The 27,150-nt window shown below is 40.8% G+C and overlaps 1 non-coding gene and 2 pseudogenes across 1 annotated transcript; all 3 read right to left on the bottom strand.

Annotated features, from left to right (window-relative positions):
• Positions 1–15,201: 15,201 nt before the first annotated feature.
• Positions 15,202–15,323, bottom strand: LOC125379597 (annotated as a pseudogene).
• Positions 15,324–22,625: 7,302 nt separating this feature from the next.
• On the bottom strand, positions 22,626–22,789 carry LOC124124116. The gene has a single exon (XR_006859400.1). It is a non-coding gene; the product is annotated as a U1 spliceosomal RNA (small nuclear RNA).
• A 428-nt stretch (positions 22,790–23,217) lies between these two features.
• LOC124124129 lies at positions 23,218–23,355 on the bottom strand (annotated as a pseudogene).
• Positions 23,356–27,150: the final 3,795 nt, after the last annotated feature.

Genomic DNA, 27,150 nt, shown 5'->3' with positions numbered 1-27,150 from the left:
CTTGGCCTTGTACTCTTCGAACAGATCTTTGGTCGGGATGACATGACCTTCGCTGGTGGCAAACTGGTTTGCGAACCTCGAGAGGAAAGGACCGGGGCAGTAGTTTTCCCGCGGCCGGTTTGTTGTTTAACGCCGCATTCGGCAATATTCCAGGTATATGACGGCGGTCTGTAAATAATCGAGTCTGGACCAGACAATCCAATGATTAATATCATGAGCATGGATCCACGTAATTGGGATTGATGACATGCATCAACCAAGTCAGCGAGCCTGACCACCCGATCCCATTAGTCACCTTTTACGGCAAGAATGGGTTGCTGAGGACCTATTCTAACCCGGGTCGCCGCCGGATGGAGAGAGACCCCGATGTAGCTCCCTTGATCTTGGCATCGTTGTTGCAGTTTCTCGATGAAGTGAAAGAGCAGAATGAACCTCGGCCCGCAGGCTTAAAATTATATAGTCGCGCGCAAACTGGGATGACTGACAGCTGTTTGTGTCGGATGCACATGACGTGGTGTCTTCTGATTAGATTGACATCAATGTTTCAGCCAAAGAGAAAAGAGCCTTAGCGCCACTTTCGTGATTCCAGAAACAATGTTTCGAGAATTGCTGGAAAATGTATACGTTCTTTTGAAAGGAAATTAATTTCGATTTAATGTACCTTTCCTGAGTGGTGTACTATAATACTACAGGTAAATAAATGTATACAGTCGCAACATATTTCTGTTAACAGTGTAATGTACAGTAGCAGCACATCCGTGAATATACCGGTTAGAATAGGTCTAAAGCTTGTCGTAAAAGGCGACCTACGGGATCGGGTGGTCAGGCTAACTGATGCATGTCATCGTATCCCAATTGCGAGGATCGGTGCTCATGATGTCAATCACTGGAATGTCTGGTCCAGACTCGGATTATCTACAGACCGCCGTCATAATTATATATATAGCTGGAATATTGTTCGAGTTTGGCGTTAAAAACAACCGATCTTTATTATGTCATTGTAATTTTCAGGCATTTTCGAATTTTTCAAATTTGTTGCCAACCAGAAAACGGGATATTTTCGATAGGACATTCAAATTGTCTAGACAATGCAATGGTGGGTTGTAAACAATGGGCCAAATAAGGTGATTTTTAACTTTAAACAACTGAGGATTTGATTATCCAACCTGTTATTCTTACGGAGAGGTTGTTCAGGGGCTTGAAATTTCGTTAGATAATAAACATTTCAGTCGGTTTCAAAATCTCTATTTTTATCCTATTATTTTTCTCTACATCCAGAATATTTAATACTTGGTTCGTCCCTTGTAACTTAGATTGGTTTTCGGGGCGTTTTTCACCTCATAAACAAATTATCTTAACCCCCAGGGGTGATGGTTTTCATTCTTGCCAAGTAAATTCACGTTTCATAGCTAATTTGTTTTCAAAACCCTGGCACATTTTGTTATTTATTTTCACTGTAAATATGTTTTCAATTCATATTTCAAAGTTTTCTTTTGGGGCATATGTGTGGGAACTGGGCCAGGAGTCGCTCGTAAATGCTTCGAATCCGCGGTGGTAGTCTCCGTAGTTCCATGTCGGTGCGCCGTGCCTCCACCCTCTGATCCCTAGCCCTCGGCCCCCCAATTATGTCCCGCCTTATTTTACAATTTGGATATTGAAAGCAGTGGTTCATGGTTTGTGTTAAACATCACCCTGAGAGTACCGATGGCCGTCCAAAATATCTTCCTCATTACCATGAGCCTCAGCAAAGAATTTAACCGACAAGTCAAATTTTGCCTATCATACTCCCGCAACCTGCCTCCCCCGCCCCAATCCTAGGAAAAAGCTGGCCAATGTACTCGCACACATTCTCCCCCGCCCTGTAGTTACGAGACGCAAAAACCCCTTTCCAAATTTCAGTACTGACGGCTCTAAACGGCGGAGCTAGGAAAAAGCTGGCCAATGTACTCGCACACATCCTCCCCCTGTCTTGTAGTTACGAGACGCAAAAATCCCTTTCTTTCCCAATTTCAGTACTGGGGGGGGGGGCTGCTATAAACGACGGAGAATCTGTAACCCCCCTCCTGCAGACCCGTGAAGATTCCGGGGTAGAAAAGGTCTTCAGCAACCCATGCCTGCCGTTAAAGACGACTAACGGGATCGGGTTGTCAGGCTCGCTGACTTTGTTGATGCATGTCATCAATCCCAATTGCGTTGATCCATGCTCATGATATTAATCACTGGATTGTATGGTCGAGACTGCTGGAATATTGCTAAGTGGGGCGTTAAACAACAAACCAACCCTCTCCTGCACTGACATACGAGTCCTATACCCCCTTAAAGAATAGCCAAAAGAACCTGATCCCCCCCAAATTTCGACCTATCCTAACCTGCGAGAGTGTCTGCAAGCTGAGGTCCGTGGTCCAGGCAGAGATATTGGCCTTGTACTCTTCGAACAGATCTTTGGTCGGTATGACATGACCTTCGCTGTTGGCATACAGGCTTGCGAACCTCGAGAGGAAAGGACAGGGGCAGTAGTTTTCTCGCGGCCGGCCGGTTGGTTGGTTTTGTTGTTTAACGCCGCAATCAGCAATATTCCAGCTATATGACGGTGGTCTGTATAAATAATCGAGTCTGGACCAGACAATACAGTGATTAATGTCATGAGCATCGATCCACGCAATTGGGATCGATGACATGCATCAACCAAGTCAGCGAGCCTGACCACCCGATCCCGTTAGTCGCCTTTTACGACAAGCATGGGTTGCTGAGGACCTATTCTAACCCGGAAATTTTCCCGGGTCGCCGCCGGATGGAGAGACCCCGATGAAGCTCCCTTGATCTTGGCATCGTTGTTGCAGTTTCTCGATGAAGTGAAAGAGCAGAATGAACCTCGGCCCGCAGTGAGCGCTCAAACTTATATAGTCGCGCGCAAACTGGGATGACTATATAATATAATGTGGTGTACTATATAATACTACAGGTAAATATAAATGTATACAGTCGCAACATATTTCTGTTAACAGTGTAATGTACAGTAGCAGCACATCCGTGAATATACCGGTTAGAATAGGTCTAAAGCTTGTCGTAAAAGGCGACCTACGGGATCGGGTGGTCAGGCTAACTGATGCATGTCATCGTATCCCAATAGCGAGGATCGGTGCTCATGATGTCAATCACTGGAATGTCTGGTCCAGACTCGATTATCTTCAGACCGCCGTCATATAGCTGGAATATTGCTGAGTGTGGCGTTAAAAAACAAACTAACCAACCAACCAATCTTTATTATGTCATTGTAATTTTCAGTCATTTTCGAATTTTACAAATGTGTTGCCAACCAGAAACGGGATAGTTTCGATAGGGCATTTAAATTGTCTAGACAATGCAATGGTGGGTTGTAAACAATTGGCCAGATAGGTGATTTTTAACTTTAAACAACTGAGGATTTGATTATCCAACCTATTATTCTTACGGAGAGGTTGTGGAAATTTCGTTAGATAATAAACATTTCAGTCTGTTTCAAAATCTTAAAATCACTTTTTTTATCCTATTATTTTTTCTCTACATCCAGAATATTTAAAATAATAATTGGTTCGTCCCTTGTAACATAAATTGGTTTTCGGGGCGTTTTTAATTCTTATTGCCAAGTAAATTCACGTTTCATAGCTAATTTATTTTCAATTCATATTTCAAAGTTTTCTTTTGGGGCATATGTGTGGCCCTGAAAAGTGCCGTTGTGGGAACTGGGTCAGGCGTCGCTCGTAAATGCTTCGAATCCGCGGTCGTTGTCTCCGTAGTTCCATGTCGGTGCACATCGTGCCTCCACCAGCCCGGGGCCCCCCTAATTATGTCCCGCCTAATTTTACAAGTTGGATATTCAAAGCAGCCAAGGTTTGTGTTAAACATCACCCTGAGAGTACCGATGGCCGTCCAAAACATTTTTCCTCATTACCATGAGCCTCAGCAAAGAATTTAACCGATAAGTCAAATTCTGCCTATCATACTCCCGCAACCTGCCCTCTGCCCCAATCCTAGGAAAAAGCTGGCCAATGTACTCGCACACATCCTCCCCCGTCCTGTAGTTACGAGACGCAAAAACACCTTTCCCAATTACAGTACTGGGGGAGGGGGGGGGGGGGGGGGGGGGGGTGTATAAACGGCGGAGAATCTGTAATCCCCCTCCTGCAGACCCGTGAAAATTCCGGTGTAGAATAGGTCTTCAGCAACCAATGACCATTGATGCATGTCATCAATCAAAATTGCGTGGATCCATGCTCATGATATTAATCACTGGATTGTGTGGTCCAGACTTGATTGCTGAGTGGGGCGTTAAACAACAAACCAACCCTCTCCTGCACTGACATACGAGTCCTATACCCCCTTAAAGAACCTGACCCCCCCCCCCCCCCCCCCCCCTCAAATTTCGCCCTTTCCTAACCTGCGAGATACTATACCCACGGCGTGGAGCTCCAACGATGGCCAAGGAGTGGAATCGGTCGGAGAGTGTCTGCAAGCTGTGGTCCAGGCAGAGATCTTGGCCTTGTACTCTTCGAACAGATCTTTGGTCGGGATGAGATGACCTTCGCTGGTGGCATACAGGCTTGCGAACCTCGAGAGGAAAGGACAGGGGCAGTAATTTTCCGCGGCCGGTTGGTTGGTTAAAGCCGCACTCTGCTATATGACGGCGGTCTGGACCAGACAATCCAGTGAATAATATCATGAGCATCGATCCACGCAATTGGGATTGATGACATGCATCAACCAAGTCAGCGAGCCTAACAAGCCGATGCCGTTAGTCGCCATTTCCGGCAAGCATGGGTTGCTGAAGACCTATTCTACGTTTAACTCTACATGTAGCCATCACTTTATATTCGTTATACATACATCCTTTCTCAGGTCTACACGTCAAGAATCTTGTTGATTAGCTACCCAAGCCTTTCGTACTTGTAGGGGACTTAAATTGTCACAATCTATTATAGGGTTCAACGTAGGGGACTTGAATGGTCACAATCTATTATAGGGTTCAACGTAGGGGACTTGAATGGTCACAATCTATTATGGGGTTCAACAAGTCACAATGACAAAGGTAAAGTGATGGAGGACTGGCTTCAAAAACATAATCTATGTTTGTTTAATGATGGTAGCGATACATTTCTCCATCCTGCAACTGGTTCGTACTCTGCTTTGGACTTATAGATATCAGATCCTTTTCTCTTCTAGATATCAGATCCTTTTCTCTTCTAGACGAGTTTTCATGGTCAGTTCATAATGATTTATGTGGTAGTGATCATTTCCCGACTATTCTTGAAACGCTCACTCCCATGGTAGATACACCTTCTTCTATGTGGAAACTTAACAAAGCTGATTGGATTACATTTGATATTCTGTGTAAAGCTAACATTAAGTCGGATGTTTATGTTAATGATACTGACCCAATAAAATCATTTACAGAAGGAATAATTAATATTGCTATAAAATCTGTCCCCAAAACCTCGACAAACCCACATGTACATCCTCCATGGTACACTGATGATTGTAGGAAAGCTAGGAGGAAGTCGGAAAGACTATGTAACAAACACCCGACTCATGACAATTTATCACAGCTACGGATACTAAGAGCAAAAGCTCGTAGAACCAACAAGGACACTAAACGAAAAAGTTGGAGAAGGTTTGTTTCCAAACTAAATACTCTGACTCCCCTCAGTAAAGTTTGGAATATGATCAAAAGAAGAAAGGGGAAGGATCCACAAACAGTATTCAACATCTCAAACATAATAACGACACATTAACTTCTAAAAAAGAAATCGCTAATGTGCTGGCGGAAACCATTAGCATCAATTCATCATCTGCTTACTATGATCCTAAATTTCAAAAGTTTCATAATTTGCAGGAAAAGAAAACGCTGAATTTTCACTCTGATAATGCCGAAGATTATAATAAACCTTTTTCATTGTTCGAATTAAGTGAGGCTTTGAACAAGGCTCATGATACAGCATCAGGGCCAGATGATATTCATTATCAGCTATTGAAGCATCTTCCGAATCTTCTCTTTTAGCTCTGTTACATATATTTAACAATATTTGGGAAACAGGTAAGTTTCCTCCTTCCTGGCATGCCACGAAGCTACTATCGTTCCTATCCCCAAGCCAGGTAAGGAGCACACAAATCCTTCTAATTATCGTCCAATATATAGCATTGACTAGCTGTGTCTGCAAAACTATGGAACGAATGATCAATGGACGCCTTGTATGGTATCTGGAATCTAATAATCTGCTTACGGATATTCAATCTGGTTTTAGACATCAAAGGAGCACTCTTGATCATCTCACGAGGTTGGAATCATTTGTCCGCAATGGTTTTATTAATAAACAACATGTTGTATCCATCTTTTTTTTACTTTGAGAAAGCCTATGATACGACATGGCAGTATGGTATTATGAAAGATCTGCACAACATGGGCCTGCCTGATTTCATTGCACGGTTTTTAGAAGACAGGAAGTTTAAAGTCCGAGTGGGATCCACATTGTCTGATGTATTTTATCAGGAAATGGGAGTCTCTCAGGGTAGTATTTTATCAGTTACTCTTTTTAGTGTTAAGATAAATAGCCTTGCAAAGGTTTTGACTGAACATATTGATGGGTCATTGTTTGTTGATGATTTTAATGTTTCATGCCGTGGTACAAAGATGAACATAATTGAAAGACAGTTACAACTTTGTCTGAACAAGATTTACAAGTGGTCCCTGGAAAATGGATTTAAATTTTCCAAAGCCAAAACATGTTGTGTTCATTTTTGTAATAAACGCAAAATACATCATGACCCAGTGTTATTCTTAGACAAAACACCAATCAAAGTGGTCAAAGAGACTAAATTTCTGGGAATAACCTTTGACCATAAGTTATCTTTTATTCCACATATTAAACAACTCAAAGTTAAAAGCCCTTCATATACTTAAGGTGGTTTCAAATACAAAATGGGGTGGAGACCCAACAAACTCTGCTGCATGTCTATAGGACATTGATTCGATCGAAACTTGATTACGGCTGTTTCATATATGGTTTGCCCCGTCAATCGTACATTCAAGAACTTAACACCATTCACCATCAAGGTCTTAGATTGTGTCTTTGGTGCATTTCGAACCTCCCCTGTTGAAAGTTTATATGTTGAGGCCGATGAACCTTGTCTTGATATCAGAAGTATAAAATTGGCACTGCAACATGTCACAAAACTCTATTCTGATCCATCAAATCCGGCGCTTAACATCGTTTTTAATCCTCCATATCAGACTTTGTATGCTAAGAAACCTAGCTCAATTCCTCCACTTGGTATCCGTATTCAACAACATATACCAGATGCAAATCGCAATATTTCTTCCATTGCATCTTATAAACTACCTGAAGAACCACCATGGCAGTCATTACAGCCTGACGTCAATTTGCAATTAACGAATTTGAAAAAAACAGATACTAACTCTTTATCTTATCAACAGGCCTTCCTGGAAATTAAACAGCAATATGCGATAAGGTGTCAGCTGCAGCTGTTACACAGGATGGTACTCTATCGTTACGATTAACTGATGGATGTTCCATTTTACGGCAGAAGCTAAGGCTTTACTATTAGCCATGCAATTAATGAACGTTCAAAGGAGAGCAGTTTTATCATTTTTTTCTGATAGCTTATCATGCTTACTGGCAATCAACAAACCGCAAAACTGACCACCCCTTTTGGTTGAAATTTTGAAATATCATTTGAATTTGTCTGTGGCTGACAATGACATCATCTTTTGTTGGCTTCCCAGTCATGTTGGCATCAAAGGAAATTCTAAAGCGGATTCTGCAGCTAAAGCTGCTCTTGGGAAATCAATGTCGAGAGGTAATGTTCCATATACTGACCTAAAACTTGTTATTTGTCAATATGTTGGCCATTTGTGGCAGCATAAATGGAATAAACAAGTATTGAATAAGCGTCATGCCATACAACCCTTGATCAGAAATCATGCCCTTACTGGATTATGTCGTCAGGATGAAGTTGTAATCAGAAGGTGTCGTATAGGACACAGTCATTTGACTCATTCCTTTTTATTGAATGGAGAAGATCCCCCTCGAAGTATACCTTGCCATAGTCATTTGACTATGAAGCACCTTTTGTTGGAATGTGAGGATTTTGCACGTCAACGTTTTTACACAGTTCAAACTATTTCTGAACTTTTCAATACCGTTTCTAACCACGTAGTTTTAGCCTATTTGAAAGAAATTAAACTTTATGAAAATATATAGATTTTGAATGTCAGTTTTTACTGTTTACTGTGATAAGGGACTGAGGTTTTAGTGATCGTTGTCATCACTTTCAAATAATGTTGACTAAAGGAAATTGATTTTGTTTTTCAAGCCGCGAAAAGCTGGAATATTGCTGATGCGGCTTAAAGCAACATTTACTCACTCACTCACTCCATCCTCTGTGCTATCTGTGTTAACATCGTCAGGCTGACCGCGGACGATGTCAATGATGGCTTCGTTGGTCATCTCTCACTCACTCACATGGGATGTCGTCATCGGCGGTCAAAAAGCCTTCGCTCGATGCCGTGTCGCCGTGCATGGTGTTGAACGTTGTATTAATTGCATTGATGGCTTCGAGGTCGGCGATGACAGGTTCAGCTGTAGGAGGCGCATCTGAGAGAATACGGGTGTGGCGCCAACAGTTACTGATGGTGTCTTGTTTCACTTCATTCCATGCAGTCCTGATCAAAAGCAGAGATCGCTTGACGTCTAGGGCTTGTGGTTCTTCAGAATCAACATTGTCGAGGTGTAATTTCATTTGCTGGTTTTTCTCATAAATCTTGAAATTCCCGGCATCTAATGGCTGAATGTGCGATGTGGTGTTTGGTGGCAAAAAGTGACATTTCACATTAGTTGTGAACTGACAAATCTCCTTCTTGATTTGCGGGGTGATTTCTACTCGTGCACGCTTTCTCGGAGGTGTACTGCAGACAGACATTTTGGACGAATGTTACAAGGTGAGTCGACCATGTTTTATGTACCTGTTCGTATTTTAAACTGGCTTCATGCACATTTATCTGGCTTCAATTTGTAAACTACATTTGTATAGCTTTGTACATACAGGTTTGAATAGCTTGTCCTGTTAATTGTTAAGTAAATCTCTGCAGCCAGTGCGTGTCAAAACACGGGGCTGTTGTACTCGCGGGCAGATGACCACAGAGTAGGCAGACCACTCTGTCGGATTAATAACGAGACTGATTTCGTTGCAAATTAGGTGTGTCGGAGTCGGAGTGCGAGAACGTCGGATTAACGGGTCTAAATAGCACTGAATCAATCGGTCCCATAATTCGTGTCGGATAAAGCCGAATGTCGGATTAACGAGTGTCAGATTAACAAATTTGACTATTTAAAAATTCATAGGGTGGGGATTTCTCATTACCTCCTCATTCTGTATCTCCAGGATCACATTGTATGAGCTTAAAAGGCACCCGTCATCAAAGGTGCCCTTGCTAATTTCCTCTTTGATTGATATGACTGTTCCATAATCCTGGAAGAATTTCTCTAAAAACGAAGCTCCAAATTCTTCGAGAAGCCAGTGTACACGCCTTAAATGTCCAACTTGTTGGCATCTTAGACAAAGAGGCGCTCTTCCTGGCATCGTCACAAATAATTGAATTTATAGAAGTAATATTTATGAGGTGGGGTATGACTACAGCACTGTCCCAAACGATCCAAGGAAACAGCCATGTTCGAAGTCCTGCACCACCCACCCATAATCCTTGAAAAAGCGTTATAACATATCGGGGTCATATTCGTCAGGCAGCCAGTGCACTGTAGTTTTGATCTCACCTTATTCACAAGAGAAAATAGGCTATTAGTGGTATATAGCCATGTTTTAATTTATAAGACTTAATCTATGTATAGCTATTTGGTTGTTTTTTTCTATGTATAGCTATTTGTTTTGTTTTCTATGTATAGCTATTTGGTTTTTTTTAAAAATATGATCTGCTTGGTTTTTATTAATAACTGTGATATACCTTACTATTTTACTGTCCTTTTGTCGACAGATATTTTAAATCTTATACCTTGTTCCCATCGCTATATGGCTGAAATATTGCCGATGCGATGTTAAATTTAACTCACTCACAAGAGAAAAAGTGCACAGAAAGTTTATCAGTAACTCTATCGAAAGACATATCATGAAATTTTCTCAGCCAGTTCTCTTCCAAGGTCACCGTAACAAACCACTCTGTTGGTTTATCTGTCCTGGGTAAGGGGGCGGTCGGGTAGCCCAGTGATTAAGGCGTTCGCTCGTCACGCCGAAGACCCGGGTTCGAAACCCGACATGAGTACAATGCGTGAAGCCCATTTCTGGTGTCCCCTGCCGTGATATTACTGGAATATTGCTAAAAGCGGCGTAAAACCAATCTCACTCACTCACTCTCTGGGTAAGGGGCGGTAGGGTAGCCTAGTGGTTCGATTCCCGACATGGGTACAATGTGTGAAGCCCATTTCTGGTGTCCCCTCCCGTGATATTGCTGGAATATTGCTAAAAGCGGCGTACTCTCTCACTCTACTGGGTAGTCTCTCCACATTTTCCGACCCAACAAACTTCGAGATGGCAGAGAACACTTTAAAACGGTTCACTCCAAAACGGACCCCTACAGATTCCGGGGTAGAAAAGGTCTTCAGCAACCCATGCTTGCCGTAAAAGGTGACTATGATTGTCGTAAAAGGCGACTAACGGGATTGGGTGGTCAGGCTCGCTGACTTGGTTGATGCATGTCATCGATCCCAATTGCGTGGATCGATGCTCATGATGTCAATCACTGGATTGTATGGTCCACACTCGATTATTTACGAACCAACCAACCACTCCAAAACGGTCCGGTCCGGTCCAGTAAAGTCCAATTTTGTACCAACCTCTTCTCCTCTAACGGTAGTTCTTCTTCATCTTCATTTTAGCTGACACAACTTCTGAGTTTTCCTGGATGTCACAGGTGGTGTGTAACTGGAACAATATCGCCTCACTTGACACTTCAAACATAGTGGGGGTCTTCCTGGCATTGTAAAAAGTAATTGCATCGAGGTCCCTCTTGATGTTATCTGTATCAGATGAGGGATCTTGGCGATGTCTTCATTTGGTATTTCCATGATGACTTCATAGAGACCCCAGCAGACATCCTGCATCAAAAGGTTTTGCACTTACATTCTCCTTGACTTTGATGACTTTCCCGTATGCACGAAAGAAACGTTCTAAGTATTTGACTCCATATTCCTCCGGGAGCCAATGAACTCTCACTGTTGTCACAACTTTGTCTATTTGTGACAGGTTGACTGCCAGTCTGTCGCTCAAAGTCAAATGGCTGACCTGATGCATGTGTTCTGCTGTAGCCACATCACGGACAGTAACAAACCATTCACAAGTCTTGTCATGCTTTGTAAGTCTCACAACACTCCCTTGTCAGAATTCCTTTTCCAAGACGGGGAATTACGTATGCCTTGTCACAAAGAATTTTACTTCACAACTCTTTTGCTCACATCAGAATCCGTCTCAGATTCCCAAGGGCCATTGACAGACTGGGCAATGGCAGCCATGATGAGTTTATGGGGGGAGTCCGAAGACAAGGACAAAGTCCAGCCTGCCCGTAGACCTGTGAAAAAAGATAGTAGTTAGATCTCAATTCTTCCTGTTTTTTTGTTTGTTTTTTTTCCGTTTAAAGGCCCTAAGAACAATTTTCTCCAGACACCTTGAATGATAGCGATGTACAAGATAATACGTATTCTACATGAATGATGATGAGAAAAAGTTATGATGTTTAAAAATAAGGTGTCTGGGTCCTAATAGTCATCCCATAAAATGTACATGGAAAGGAAGACTATTTACAAAAGGGGTGAATACAGACTCAGGATGGAAATTACTTATAGTTAAACAATGTACATTGACAGACGATGATATAATTTGATATTTATAAATTTAGTATTTTTTTCAAAAAGTGAAATCCACCTTATTGTTATTGACAGTGCAGAACATTTGGGGTTTCCCCCAGTAATTATTTAATAATACGTCGAGAAAAAGGGCCTTGTCTACAACGATTCGAAAAAATAATCTTTCCAAAAAAACGGTCAACAATACTTTCTTTAGTCACCCGTTTTCTACCATGTCTGAAATTACACCTATCAACCCAAATCTGATGCTTGGCCAAACACACCAGGTACACAATGACACTTTTCCGGTATTTACAATGGCAAAAAGATAAGCTTTGGTAGAATGATCCTCTTCACACCTCTTTGACATTCTCTCCTGAACGATTTAGACAAAGAGATGGTCGGCTTACCAGTAGCAGTTGGAAAGATCTGTCCAAAGTCAGTAGCGTAGTTAAATGAGGGATCGTTGATATCTCTTCATATGAAGTTTCCAATACCTCTTCATAAAATCCCAGAAGACATCCTTTGCCAAACTCATTATCATTGATCTCCTTCTTGGCCAATACGACTTTTCCAAACCTCCCCAAAAAATCTCTTCAAGAGCAAACCACCAAACTCTGGGGAGCCAGTGGACTCGTATAAATGTACGGACTCTAGCCTCTCTTAGATAAACGGACTGCAAGTTTAGAGTTGAGTTCTTTGAAGGAGTCCTCATGAAGTCGTAGGGCCAAGGCTTCTGATGACATTGTAGCGAACCATTCTGTTTACCTTTTCCCACTTTGTCAGTCGAATTACACTTCCTTTTCGATAAAACCTTTCCAGAAAAGGGAACAGTTTAATCCTTGTGACTAAAAACCTGTCGGGTCCAATGAACTCCAAGCGAACAACACACTTATGAACTTCCATGAATGTTTCTGACATCCTGGGTCCATTTGCACTGACAAGTACTGGTTCCATGGCGAAAAAAATGGGGGGGGGGGGGGGGGGGGGGGGTGTCCGGAGACAAAGGACAAGATGCCCAGCCCGCCCATAGACCTGTATGAAAGAAGACAAATTAATAATACTCAATACTTCCTGCTTTTTTTAAATGGCCCTAAGAACAATGCCAGACACCTTGAAAGATAGCAGTGGAAATGATAAAACATACATTAAATGAAAGTGGTGATTGAAAGAAAAGGTGCCAGGCTCCTAATAGTCTATCCATATGAATCATGTACACATGGAATGGTAGACTATAAAGTGAGGATGGTTACAAAACTAAAGGTTTTGACATATCCGAATCGTCATCCAGGACTCCCAGAAACATCCAAAACATTGATGCCAACAGTCATCGTATCCGAGACAGTTCGCGCTGATTTCTCCTGTGTTTTTATAGGAGATGATGTCCTTTTCCTCCCTGTGCTTTCTGCAGGGCCAGTGTTCATCTTGGATATGTTTCTGCCCCCCTTACAGTCAACGGTTAAGTCTTTGGATTAACAGTTTCTTGGGCACTAGTCTCGGAAGGTAAGTTCTGTGAGGGTGACCTTTCCTCTGGGTTGTCAAAGTAGGTTGTGTTCTCCGTGCCCTTTTAGGCTGACCAGTCATGTTCAGGATTTGTATTAAGATACTGGTCCAGTTCTTTTTCTAGTTCTTCTGGCTCGTCCACATACGATGAATCTTTTTCTTTGTTGTTTCTTTTAACCATGTCTGCGTATGATGACGTTAATCCCTTAGGGGCCAAAGGCTGCGATGTCCTTGATCGGTTGATGCACTCTCTTCTCACATGACCGACCTCCTCACACTTTAAACACAGAGGAGGTCGGCCAGGCACTGTAAAAAGAAGTTTGAAATTCGATGCATCTGATGAGACCACGTGGAACAAATGAGGAATTTTCCTAACTTCTTCATGGGAACATTCGATGGATAACTGCATATGTCCCAAGTAGAATGCCCTCCATTCCTTTCTCCGAACTCCTTTCCTCTTAAATTGACAGTACTTTGCCAAATGGATACAGCAGTCTTGCCAGGAAAGGTTCTACAAATTCTTCAGGGAGCCAGTGCACCCTCACCAAGGAACGCACTCTATTTACAAGAGAAAATTCCACAACTGTTCGACTTCTTTCTCTGGTTCTTCTTGCTCTCTATTACAACGAATCTTTTTCTTTGTTCTTCCCCTTAACCATATCTGCATACGATGACGTTTAATCCCTCCCAGAGGTTGTGATGTCCTTGATCTATTTGTGCAGTCTCTTCTCACATGGCCAACCTTCTCACACTTTAAAGACAGAGGAGGTTGGCCAGGCACAGCAAAGAGAAGTTGAAAAGCCGATCCATCTGTTCATACGACATGTAGCAGATGAGGAATTTTCCTTACTTCTTCATGTGAGCATTCTATGACTTCTTCATATGTCCCGAGCAAAAGGTTCTGCATTCCTTCCTCAGAACTCCTCTCCTCTTTAATTGAAAGTACTTTTCCATATGGAAACGGTAGTCTGGCCAGGAAAGGTTCTCCATATTCCTCTGGGAGCCAATGTACCCTCTGCATGGTACGTACTCTGTTGACGAGAGAGAATTCCACAACTAATCTCTGGAGCTCTACCTCATGTAACTTCTGCCCCACTTCCTCTGTGCTAAGGGTAACAAACCATTCATTTCCTTTTTCTCTCCTGCTAATCCTCTCCACTGATCTTGGTGCGCACATTTTTGTAAGATATCCGAAAATGTCAAATCTTGAAACTTTGAACCGGTCTCCTTTTCGTGAATGTCAGTCAAACAACACGGTTTCTGATGTCGAGGTTCGTTTTGTGCATCTTTGGTCCACTGTTGCTTCTAACAATAGTCGACATCTTAAAGCACACAAATGTGGGATTCCGAAGACAGAGGTCAATGTCCAGCCACCCTGTAGACCTGTAAACAAAAATGGATTCTCGAATACTTAAAGACATTGTAAAGCCTGTGCCAGGTGAGTATGCTTCAAACTGCACCTTCCTAATCATCACTAAAAACATGCACATTACCTCCCTCGGGTGTCTTGTAAACAACACTTCACATATATTCCATTTCAGTTCAAACATGTATATATTTCCCTGTATATGGCACTACATCCACACGTTCGCTTTATGCAAAGATTATTGACAGGAAAAACGAGACAGAAATGGCTTTATTTGCATTTTAGGCTGCACAGACATGCACCTTGCGCGAGGTACCCAGGGGAGGTAACTTCCATGTCAACACCCAACTCAACTGAATATGTCATAATAGAGAATTGAATACAAAAAGGAATTTCTATTTGTCGCCCACACTTATAAATTGCGCACCCCGAGTCGTCCACATTTGGGACGATCGCAGGGATCAACCAAGCCGATGTGCAATGGAAAGGTCTCGCCCTGGGCCTACAGCCTTGCTTTTTTTTAAATAAAGTTTATTTCCGTTTAAAGGCCCTATGAACAATTTTCACCAGACACCTTGAATTATAGCGATGTACAAGATAATACGTATACTAGATGAATGATAATGAGAAAAAGTTATGATGTTTAAAATTAGGTGTGAGGGTCCTAATAGTCATCCCATAAAATGTACATGGAAAGGAAGACTATTTACAAAAGGGGTGAATACAGACTCAGGGTGGAAATTACTTAATAATTAACAATGTACATTGACAGATGATGATATAATTTCATATTTATATATATAGTATTTTTTTAAATGAAAAATTCACCTTATTGTTATTGACGTTGCAGAATATTTGGGGTTGCACCCAGTAAAGATTAAATAATACGTCAGACAAACAGGCCTTATCTACGACCACTCGAAAACGTAATCTTTCCAAAAAACAGGCAACAATACTTTCTTTAGTCATCCCCTTTCTACCATGTTTGAAATTACACCGATCAACCCAAGTCTGATGCTTGGCCAAACACACTAGGTATACAATGACACTTTTCTGATATTTACAATGGCAAAAAGATAACTGATTAAACCAAATTTTGTTAGCGTTAAGGTCAATCAAGCCAAAAGATAGATCTAAAACCCATTTGCTGACAATACACAATAAAGCAGATACAACATCATAATTATAGAAAGTACATTTTTTAATTAAAGAGTGTCGTTCACAGAAAGGTGAAATTTGTCAGTACAATATCATGTAGCAGCTGCCAGGAGATTTTTTCTTTATAATGGATCCATAAACGAGTCATTGAGCAATATAAATGCAGCCTTAAAGTTGACATTTGAAAAGTATTTGAAGATAGCAAGCTCTGTACATACATGAGATATTAACAAATTATGAAATGCACCACTTTTAACAGGAACAAACAAACTATAATCAGGGTATAACGACTTAAAATATCTATATGATTCTACTACTTACTTATATACACATGCACACACGTTAAGCGCCGCCCACCACCATGTTTATGAGCTGTTACTTTTGGCACTTAATGATGTCTAATATACCGAGATGTACGATTGTTATAAGCCGTATATTTTGTAAACCTCATGTGATGCAAAAGTTGTCCGAAAAGGAAGTTTATCTTGTGTTCAAAAAGAATATGAGCAAGAAGGAATTTTACCGAAGATCAGAAATTGAAGGATAAGAAAACATTGAAAAACATTTTGTTTTGCCATGTAACTGTCATGATATCAGCAGACCATATCAGGTGTCACATAGACACCCTAATGAGTGCAGAGTCTATTGCAAGACAGAAACGTCAGTAACGTGTGTATGATCCACGGACATTGACCACAGTTTCAACACTACGCCTCATACTCATTAAAGTCGTTGAATGCTTCTCTGAGGCAAACGAATCCATTCTTCATGAAGTGTGGCTTCAAGTCCAGCGAGATTTTGAACTGGGGGATCACGATGTCTGATTTTCCGGCCAAGAATGTCCCAGAGATGCTCAATCAGACTAAGATCCGGACTAAAGGCTGGCCAAGGAAGAGTGGCAATAGCTTTTTGACGCAAATAAGCCAACAATGCCCGAGATCTGTGTGGTCTAGCATTGTCGTCCATGTAAACAGGTCTGGTCTGAAGAGGATGGTTGTCAAAATGAGGGACTACCACTGGACAAAGAATGGCATCTTGGTATTGTTGGCCATTCAGGTTTCCACGAATTGTCACCAGCGGAAGTTTGCAGCTGAAGGAAACACAACTCCATATCATGACAGACCCCCCGCCACATGCTAAGGTCTTCTGGATGTTCCTTGGTGCAAAACGAGTGTTACGTTGCCTCCAAACGACCTTCGACACTCGTCAGACCAATGGATCCTTCTCACGACACCATATCAGACGATTCCGCATGTGCCTCTCAGTCAGTTGAGGACATTATAGTTTACTGGTCTTCTGGCGTTATAACCAGCCGCTCTGAGACGACGGCTTACGGTCATCCTCTAGAGTCTCTGATGGGTAATCCACTGCAGTCTTAAATTTGTTGAAGAGGCAAATGGATTTCGTCTGACTATCCTGAAAAGATGTCTATCCTCTCTGTTAGAGGACTTTCTTGGCCTACCAGACCTATGCCTGTCATTGACATCATTGGTTTGACCATGTTTGACAATCAAACGAGTGATAACACTGTGATGACGACCCATTTGTCTTGCAATGGCCCTGCATTCCATGCCAGCATTTTTCTTGCCTATTATTTGCCATCTTTCAGCGTTCATTAACTTTCTGCTCACCATGGCTGATTTTCAACCTCTATTGGATGGGGAATCTCTTACAAGTTGGTTGGTTGGTTTGTTGTTTAACGCCGCACTCCGCAATATTCCAGCTATATGACGGCGGTCTGTAAATAATCGAGTCTGGACCAGACAATCCAGTGTTGGACATCATGAGCATCGATCCACGCAATTGGGATCGATTACATGCATCAACCAAGTCAGCGAGTCTGACCACCCGATGCTGTTAGTCGCCTCTTACAACAAGCATAGTCACCTTTTACAGCAAGCATGGGTTGCTGAAGACCTATTCTACCCCGGAATCTTCACGGATCTCTCACGCAGGAGCAAAATGCAACCACGTGTCTGGAATTTGAATTTCACTATTTATAGGGTAGGGGAACTGCAGCAACAGGTAAAGCACGCTTTCCTTGTGGTATCTGGACAAATTTGGGTTCATGAAACTATGGAAGCCTAATTCAGTCATACATCATCACATTTCGTATTTCTGATTCCCACACGTTAAATCAAGAGACTTTGAAAATGGTGGTGCATAACTTTTGTGCATGTGTATAATATGCTGGCATGTTTGCAGAATGGGCAATAAATTAGAAGCAAATTCTGGTTTGATATTTTGAAGTGAAAATCCTATCCAATATAGAGCAAAACGAGCATATTTACAATTGCTATTAATAATAATGTTATACAAATCAATCAAACGTAAAGCATGTAATCAGGACGGTATATAAGAAAAGTTAACACCTCCAACATCTTTATTATTCTATATAACAGATCTAGGTAAAGGTTCAAATAGATGAGATTCCCAAAAATAATCAAAAGTTACTCGTGTGAAAATATCAACAAAATGTTTGGGCATGTGCAACACAGATGCCACATACCACAACTTTGACATGGCCATGATATTGCAAATAACAGATTTACCATACACTGATAAAAATATATCTTTAAATGTGAAATTTCAAACCCGTGAAACTTTGTTAAAATTTGTTTCAATCATTATCAGGAGTGACATTTTTACAAAAAAATACCCCCAAAATTTTACAGGATTCGGGCCATGATATGCCAAAAGGGCAATCGGCCGAAGAACACCATTTCCCAAAAGATATGGCTTTGGTTTCAGCCATGTTCAAACGAGCTCCAGTACCACAAGCATACCACTCACGCACTTGAAGCAAACGTCTGACACTCATCTCATTCGCACAAATACCAGTCCCGTCGTCAGTATAGGCAGAAATTTTGGCGTCCTCGTTAACACTGGCAATTTTAATGCCCTTGATTAATTCATCACTCCTTACTTAAATTGCAAAAGGTTCAAAAACTAAAACATATAGGCTGTAGCCTATAGAAGATGTATGTTCTCTGCTATTGATCTGCTATTGATCTGCCTCTGATAGAACATGTCTGATCAGGATGCACAATCTCAGCGATAACTGATGACAACCGGCTTTGAACAACTCTAGATGATATTTTGTAATCTACGTTTAACAGGATAATAGGGCGCCAATTGCGTAACAATTGAGGTTTTTAGGGTCCTTACATAGCAGAGAGAAACATCCTAGTTTTTAGCGAATTGCTAAGAGTACCCAATTTTATTGATAAATTATAAATGTGTACTAAAATATCTTGAAATAACTGCCAAAACGTTATGTAAAACTCTTTACTTAAACCATCCAGCCCCGGGGCTTTATTGTTATCCATCCCTTTTAAAGCAGATAAAATCTCCTCTTTTGTCACAGCTCCCTCTAAACTATCAGCTGAAGCCCTGTCCAAGAAAGGCAAGTCCTCAATAAATTCTGAACAGTAAAACTCATCAATTTCCTCAGGGGTATATAAGTTTTCATAGAACTCCCTGCAATAGTTACGAATCGTTTCATTTTTTTCATAGATTTCAGAACCATTCTCCAAAACTCGAATGATTTTATCTCCAGAGCGTTTAAATTCAGATTGTAAGAAATGTTTAGATGGTTGTTCATTATTTTCTAAAACTTGCACTCTGGAGCGGATTGCACTTCCTTGTACCTTATCATAATGAAAGTCATAAAGTTGTGATTTGATCGCTTTTAACTGCTCTACATACTCCCCAGGCCTCTGACTTTCTGCAGTTAGCAGATCTCTGCATCGCCTTTGAAGCTGCTGTAAAATCTGTCTTTTATTGGCAGCTGACTTTTTTCCATACCCCAAAACAAAAGTTTTAATTTGAGCTTTAAAGCTATCCCAGTACGAAAGAGACAAATCAGCCTGAACATGTAAACATTCCAAAAATTTCTGAAATTCCGACACAAATGATTTGTCTTTGAGCAAAGCATTATTAAATTTCCAATAACCAGGTCCTACACAGATGCAATCAACAACCTCCAAACCTAGAACACAATAATCGTGATCAGAAATGATACATGGCTGAACATCACAACTTTTGACAGCCGGTATTAATGGAGCAGAGATATAAAATCGATCTAGCCGACAGCTAATATTTCCACCTCGCCACGTTGTCATAACTTTAGTTTTATGTAAATCCCGAAAAGGATCTATTAATTTATATAAATTTAGGTAACGCTTCAAAATAGTTGCCCACAATTTGGATTCCCGCCAATTTTGTCCAAAACAGTAGATAAAACACAATTAAAATCTCCCCCAAGAACAACGAGACGGCGAGTAACAAAATAATTTTCTAAAGATAATAGGAAATCCCGTCTCTCTGAGTAATGGTTAGGTGCATTAATATTTATAAGCCTAAAACAATTATTATCTATATCAATATCTAAAACAAAGAGCCTGCCGTCAAAATCATAATGGAAATGTACAATATTAAAATTTAATTTATGAGATAATAACATGCCAACTCCACATGCATTTCCGGTACCAAAACTCCAGAAGGCTTTACATCCAAATTCTTTCTCTACAGTCTCTCCTTCTTTCACACAGGCCACATGACATTCTTGCATAAATAAAATATCAACATTCATTCTCTTCCACTCTTCACACAACACACGCCTTCTGGTACTACCCCTTATCCCCGCACAATTTATCGTAGCAATCTTATACATTAGAATTTATGTAGAATAATTTGGTGGATATCACCAAACAAACACAATAATAAATGATGATGAAACATAAGTTACATAACAATCTATTGTTGTAAAAGCAGCATATGAATAAAATATTAACACGCAATATACATACCAAAAGGGGATCCCAGCAAACGCTGTATATAGTAAATTGCTGATCCATAATCGTAATCCAAGGGCATATCCATATCGTCAACAGAATGCAATAACACATAAATCCAATATCCATAATCATCGTCCTGGGGCATGTCCAAATCGTTAACATTTTGTTAGCACACATATCTGGGTCTGTTATGTGATACTGTCCGCTGTACTTGACTCGTCTGTATCCACGTCAATGGCCTGTGCATGGTTTTCCCAGTTGTTGGCTTCTCTTCTTAGTATGTCTCTACGTGTGTCTCTCACCATTTTTGCTCCAATGTTTTGTTATTTGGTGAACGCGGTCGTTTTCTCTGGGGGCCCTCCTGAGTAAGCAGGTTCATATTCGTAGTCATACTACTCACATTGAGCTGAGAATCCTCATTCATAGTTGTCTCATCCTCAACTGGCACATCCTCAACTGGCACATCCTGAGTACTCCCTGAATTACTGGCCCTGTCTGAATGGGTTCTTCATCTGCAGGCTGAGTCCCCTTCTCCTTCTCCTCTGTCGGGTTCTGATGTGACCAATCGTCCCTTGCTGCTGCTTCCTCCATCTCCTTCATCTCCTTCTCAATTTCCTCTTCGTCATCTCTATAGGAGCTTGTCTGTTTATTATTAGTCACTGCATCAGAGTAGGACTTTCTCTGCACAGGGGGTGCGGTCATCATGTTCCTCCTGGCACCTGAGCATTCCCGCCTTACATGTCCAACTTGTTGGCATCTTAAGCAAAGAGGCGCTCCCCCTGGCACTGTAACAAGAATGGGAAAAACACCATTTCTTGAAGTGATATTTATGACGTGTGGTATGTTTACCACGTCTTCGAGTGTTGACTCCAGCCAAATCTCAAACGAACCAAGAAAACAGCCTTCGTCAAAGTCCTCTGCACTGCGTTCCTCCTGTACTGATAGCACTCTCCCATAATCCTTAAAAAAGCGTTTCAGAAATTCAGGTCCATATTCTTCAGGGAGCCAGTGGACTCGTAGTTTGGATCTCACCTTATTCACTAGGGAAAGGTGCACAGAAAGTCTGTCATTAACTTTACTGAACGACAGATCGTGAAGTTTCTCAGCAATTTCTTCCGATGTCATCGTGACAAACCACTCTGTTGGTTTATCTCTCCTTGCTAATCTCTCCACATTTCCTGCTCCAACAAACTTTGAGATGGCTGAGAACGCTTTAATACGGTTCACTCCAAAACGGTCCGGTCCAGTAAAATCCAATTTCACAACTTTCCTCCGAATCTCTGGGTCAGTTTCCGACCTCCAAGGACCATTTATCGATTTCAAAATGGCAGCCATGATGAAAAAAAGAAAAAAACAAAATGGGGGGAGTCCGAAGACAGAGGACAATGTCCCGCCACCCCGTAGACCTGTGAAAAAGAAACGATTCTCAAAATACTTAGACACTGTCAAGCCTGTGCCAGGTAAGTATGCCTGAAGCTGCAGCTTCCTAACCATCACTACAAACATACACATCACCTCACTCAGGTGTCTTGTAAACAACACATCACACATATTCCATTTCAGTTCAAACATGTATATACTCCCCTGTACATGGAACTACATTCAAACGTTCGCTTTATGCAAAGATTGTTGACAGGAAAAACGAGACAGAAATGGCTTGATATGCATTTTTGGCTGCATAGACATGCACCTTGCGCCAGGTACCCAGGGGAGGCAACTTCCATGTCAACACCCAAGTTTCCTTCCGGGTCCTCTCTTTCTCCCTGGGAGCTACTCAGCAGAAACAACACAACAACAATAGCAACACCATCATCATCAACAACAACAACAACTGAACATGTCATGATAGACAAACAGAATGAAAAAAAAAGAATTTCTATTTTTGATTGTTTTTTCCAGGGGAGAGCGCGAACGCAGTCCCCCACACTTATAAATTGCGCACCCGAGTCGTCCACATTTGGGACGATCGCAGGGGTCAACCAAGCCGAAGTGCAATGGAAAGGTCTCGCCCCGGGCCCACAGCCTTGCGGATCACTGTAAAGCCTGTGCCAGGTAAGTATGCCTGAAGCTGCAGCTTCCTAACCATCACTACAAACATACACATCACCTCACTCAGGTGTCTTGTAAACAACACATCACACATATTCCATTTCAGTTCAAACATGTATATACTCCCCTGTACATGGAACTACATTCAAACGTTCGCTTTATGCAAAGATTGTTGACAGGAAAAACGAGACAGAAATGGCTTGATATGCATTTTTGGCTGCATAGACATGCACCTTGCGCCAGGTACCCAGGGGAGGCAACTTCCATGTCAACACCCAAGTTTCCTTCCGGGTCCTCTCTTTCTCCCTGGGAGCTACTCAGCAGAAACAACACAACAACAATAGCAACACCATCATCATCAACAACAACAACAACTGAACATGTCATGATAGACAAACAGAATGAAAAAAAAAGAATTTCTATTTTTGATTGTTTTTTCCAGGGGAGAGCGCGAACGCAGTCCCCCACACTTATAAATTGCGCACCCGAGTCGTCCACATTTGGGACGATCGCAGGGGTCAACCAAGCCGAAGTGCAATGGAAAGGTCTCGCCCCGGGCCCACAGCCTTGCTTTTTTTTTTTTTTTTTTTTTTTTTTTTTTTTTAATAAAGTTTATTTACATTTAAATGGCCCGAAGAACAATGCTCCCCAGGCACCTTGAAGGATAGCAATGGACATGATAAAACATACTTTAAATGAAAATGGCGATGAAGAAAGGAATGATGATTAAAAGAAAAGGTGCCTGGGTCCTAATAGTCTATCCATATAACCTATTTTCACATGGGATGGTAGACTATAATGTCGGGGTGATTACAAAACTAAAGGTGGAAAGTACATACAATAATATAATAATATATATGATATTCTTCATAAACAGTCTTTATAGTTATCAATTAAAATGTAAATTCCACCTTGTTATTGTTGACGGTGCAGAACAATGAACACTGCACCCAGTAAAGATTAAATAAATTGTCAGGCAAACGGGCTTTGTCAACTACGATACGAAATCGTAACCTTTCCAAAAAATGGGCGACAATACTTTCCTTTGTCACCCCTTTCCTACCATTTTTTACATGACACCTATCAACCCAAATCTGATGCTTGGCCAAACACACCAGGTACACCATGACGCTTTTCCGATATTTGCAATGACAAAAGGATAACTGATTAAACCTAATCTTATTAGCATTTAAATCCATCAAGCCAAAAGATAAATCCAAAACCCATTTGCTGACGATATTCCACAAAGTAGAGACCATATTACAATTGTAAAATAGATGCTCAACAGACTCATTTTCATTGCAAAAAGTACATTTTTTAATGAGGGAATGTCGTTTGCAAAAAAGAGTAAAGTTAGTTGGGACAATGTCATGAAGAAGACGCCAGGATAAATTTTTAACAAGGGGATCTATGAATGAGTCGTTGAGCAATGTGAAGGCAGATTTAAATTGTACATTAGAAAAATATTTAAAGATAGCAGGCTCTGTACATACATGGGCAATCAACAGTTTATAAAATACACCACTTTTTACAGGGACACTCCAATCATAATCAGGATATAACGAATTAAAATATCTATATGAGTCTAACACTTTTTTGTAATAGGGAGGGATATATGCAGAGTGTGGCTTTAAATTTGAAGCGAATTCAGGTTTGATATGCTTCAGTGAAAAGCCAATCCAGTAGAGCGCAAAACAGGAATATTTACACTGACTATTATTAATGATTTTATATAAATGGTAAAGACGTAAAGCATGCAGACGAGAAGGAATATGGGGAAAGTTAACACCTCCAACATCTATATTATTATATAAGATAGTCCTAGAGAGAGGTTCAAATAGATGGGATTCCCAAAAAAAGTCAAATGCTACTCGTGTGAAAATATCAACAAAGTGCTTGGGCATGTGCAATACAGATGCAACATACCACAACTTCGACATGGCCATGACGTTACAGATTACAGATTTACCATACACTGATAAAAATCTGTCTTTAAATGCAAAATTTAGAACCCCGTGGAATTTGGTTAAAATTTTGTTCCAATTATCATCAGAAGTGACATTCTTACCAAAAACTACCCCCAAAATTTTACATGAGTCGGGCCATGATATACCAAAAGGGTGGTCGGCCGAAGAACGCCATTTCCCAAAAGATATGGCTTTGGTTTTAGCCATGTTCAAACGAGCACCAGTACCACGAGCATACCACTCACTCACTTGAAGTAAACGTCTGACACTCCTCTCATTCACACAAATACCAGTCCCGTCATCAGCATAGGCTGATATTTTGGCTTCTTCGTTAACACCGGGGATTTTAATGCCCTTGATTAATTTATCATTCCTTACTTTAATGGCAAAAGGTTCAAAAACTAAAACATATAACAATGGGCTTAGGCTGCAGCCTTGCCTGACCCCCCTCCTAACGGGGAATGTATCCGAGAGATTACCATTAACCAACACTGTACTTTGTACATTATTGTATAACAGGCTGACCAGGTTGATAAACTCTGGACCAAACCCATACTGATGTAAGGCCTTGAACATGAATTCATGGTTTACCCGATCAAAAGCCTTCTCTTGATCAAGACAAACGAAGGCCACAGAATCTCCTTTTTGCTCCACATAATCTACTACATTTCGTAGAAGATGTATGTTGTCTGCTATTGATCGGCCTCTGATAGAACATGTCTGATCAGGATGCACGATCTCAGCAATAACTGATGACAACCGGTTTTGTACAACTCTAGATAATATTTTGTAATCTACATTTAACAGACTAATAGGGCGCCAATTTCGTAACAATTGAGGATTTTTAGGGTCCTTACATAACAGAGAGATACATCCTAGTTTTTGTGAATTGCTAAGAGTACCCAATTTTATTGATAAATTATAAATGTGTACAAAAATATCTTGAAATAGTGGCCAAAACGTTATGTAAAACTCTTTACTTAAACCATCCAACCCTGGGGCTTTATTGTTATCCATCCCTTTTAAAGACAATAAAATCTCCTCTTTTGTCACAGCTCCCTCCAGACTATCAGCTGAAGCGCTATCCAAGAAAGGCAAGTCCTCAATGAATTCTGAACAGTAAAAATCATCAATTTCCTCAGGGGTATATAAGTTTTCATAGAACTCCCTGCAATAGTTACGAATAGAATCATTTTTGTCATAGATTTCAGAACCATTCTCCAAAACACGAATGATTTTATCTCCAGAGCGCTTAAATTCCGACTTTAAGAAATGTTTAGATGGTTGTTCATTATTTTCTAAGACTTGCACTCTGGAGCGGATTGCACTTCCTTGTACCTTATCATAATGAAAGTCATAAAGTTGTGATTTGATCGCTTTTAACTGCTCTACATACTCCCCAGGCCTCTGACTTTCTGCAGTTAGCAGATCTCTGTATCGCCTTTGAAGCTGCTGTAAAATCTGTCTTTTATTGGCAGCTGACTTTTTTCCATACCCCAAAACAAAAGTTTTAATTTGAGCTTTAAAGCTATCCCAGTCCGAAAGAGACAAATTCGTCTGAACATGTAAACATTCCCAAAATTTCTGAAATTCCGACACAAATGATTTGTCTTTGAGCAAGGAATTATTAAATTTCCAATAACCAGGTCCTACAGAGATGCAATCAACAACCTCCAAACCTAGAACACAATAATCGTGATCAGAAATGGAACATGGCTGAACATCACAACTTTTGACTGCCGGTATTAATGGAGCAGAGATATAAAATCGATCTAGCCGACAGCTAACATTTCCACCTCGCCATGTTGTCATAACTTTAGTTTTATATAATTCCCGAAAAGGGTCTATTAATTTGTATAAATTTTGATAACGATTTAGAATCGTTGCCCCCCCTGTACCACATTTTGGGTTCCCCCCCACTTTATCTAGAACAGTTGATAAAACGAAATTAAAATCTCCCCCGAGAACAACAAGGCGACGAGTAACAAAGTAATGTTCTAATGATAACAGGAAATCCCGCCTATCTGTATAATAATTAGGAGCATATACGTTTATGAATCTAAACGAATTATTATCAATATCAATATCTAAAACAAAGAGCCTGCCATCAAAATCATAATGAAATTTAACAATTTTATAATTTAACTTTTCTGAGAGTAAGATACCAACCCCACGTGCATTACCTGTCCCAAAACTCCAGAAGGCTTTACATCCAAATTCTTTCTCTACAGTCTCTCCTTCTTTCACACTTGCCACATGACTTTCTTGTATAAATAAAATGTCCACATTCATTCTCTTCCACTCTTCACATAACACACGCCTTCTGGTCAAGCCCCTCATCCCCGCACAATTTATTGTTGCAAATTTATACATTTTTAGTGATATGAGAGTACTAAAACTGACTC

Source organism: Haliotis rufescens, unplaced genomic scaffold, assembly GCF_023055435.1.
Source record: "Haliotis rufescens isolate VD_foot unplaced genomic scaffold, xgHalRufe1.0.p SCAF_14, whole genome shotgun sequence".
NCBI lineage: Eukaryota > Metazoa > Mollusca > Gastropoda > Lepetellida > Haliotidae > Haliotis > Haliotis rufescens.
This window is presented reverse-complemented; position numbering and strand designations above follow the sequence as displayed.